This window comes from Nematolebias whitei, chromosome 19 (assembly GCF_014905685.2).
Source record: "Nematolebias whitei isolate Nwh7 chromosome 19, NemWhi1, whole genome shotgun sequence".
Lineage (NCBI taxonomy): Eukaryota > Metazoa > Chordata > Actinopteri > Cyprinodontiformes > Rivulidae > Nematolebias > Nematolebias whitei.
In genome coordinates, this window is record NC_056516.1 from 13,266,568 (window position 1) to 13,268,011 (window position 1,444).

General features: G+C 36.1%; 1 protein-coding gene across 1 annotated transcript in view; it reads right to left on the bottom strand.

Annotated features, from left to right (window-relative positions):
- The window catches only part of LOC119425608 (glutathione S-transferase A), a gene marked incomplete in the record, with an annotated part of 5,278 nt that overhangs the window by 1,510 nt on the left and 2,324 nt on the right, over positions 1–1,444 (bottom strand).

Below are 1,444 nucleotides of genomic sequence, written 5' to 3' on the forward strand. Positions count from 1 at the left end.
TGACGTTTTGATTTTCTTTCCAGCTTCCAGCTTTCAAACATGGAGACGTTGTCGTTAACGAATCCTACGCAGCCTGTTTTTACCTTGAGGTGAGGAAGCCAGACCTCGGTTCAGGAGACGCTGCTAATTAAAAAAAGAAAGACCAGTCCAACGTTCCCCGTCTTGTTTTTGACAGAACAAGTTTAAATCTCAGGGAACCAAACTGATCCCAGACGGCCCTGAAGAACAAGCTCTGATGTACCAACGCATGTTCGAGGGCCTCACCTTCTACGAAAAACTCAGTAAGTCAGTCGCACCATTATAAATGTTTATAATTATTTGTAAGTCAAAGGGGTCTTCTCCTATAAATTAACAGTATTTAAATTAAACCAAATTCCAATATAAATAAATTAAATTTCTTATTATTGCTCTAATCTTAGCCGTTGCCACAAAATCTGCTTTTTTAGCTCTAATTTACACAATCTGTTCGTAGGATGCTGGTTACTAAAAAGCCTATAAATTAAAACTAGACCATCACCCGCTGCGTTTCATGACGAAGTTTTACACAAAGATCTTGTGTGATTCGTTAACCCCCAAGATATGTGATGGGGATGACTCTCAGCTACTACCATGCCAAATCTGATCTATTTATTGTTGTTGTAGCCATTGTTGTGTTTACTAAAATAATTTAGCTATAGCAGCGACCATCTTGAATTGGGTTGAGTCCAAAAAGTGATCGGTTGTAGATCCAGTGATTACTTACTGATTGTTTTAAACTTTGATCAATCAGTTCACTAAATATTTACTTACAGATGTGATTAGACAAAGACAAACCCTTGTTCATAAACCATTTTGTAAGTTGCTGTCATAAGTCATTACCGCTATGATTGGAGTTTTATTTATTTTATTGTCATTTCAAGACGCAGATTTGGAGGAAATAACACTCTATGTACAAACCGGATTCCAAAAAAGTTGGTACACTAAACAAATTGTGAATAAAAACTGAATGCAATGATGTGAAGATGGCAAATGTCAATATTTTATTCGTAATATAACATGGATGACAGATCAAAAGTTTAATCTGAGTAAATGTAACATTTTAAAGGAAAAATATGTTGATTCAAAATTTCACTGTGTCAACAAATCCCAAAAAGTTGGGACAAGTAGCAATAAGTGGCTGGAAAAAGGAAATTGAACATATAACGAACAGCTGGAAGACCATTTAACACCAATAAGGTCAATTGACAACATGACTGGGTATAAAAAGAGCTTCTCAGAGTGTCAGTGTCTCTCAGAAGCCAAGATGGTAAGAGGATCACCAATTCCACCATTGTTGCGCAGAAAGATAGTGCAGCAATACCAGAATGGTGTTACCCAGCGTAAAATAGCAAAGACTTTTAAGTTATCATCATCAACCATGCATAACATCATCAAAAGATTCTCTGAATCTTTTGATGATGTTATG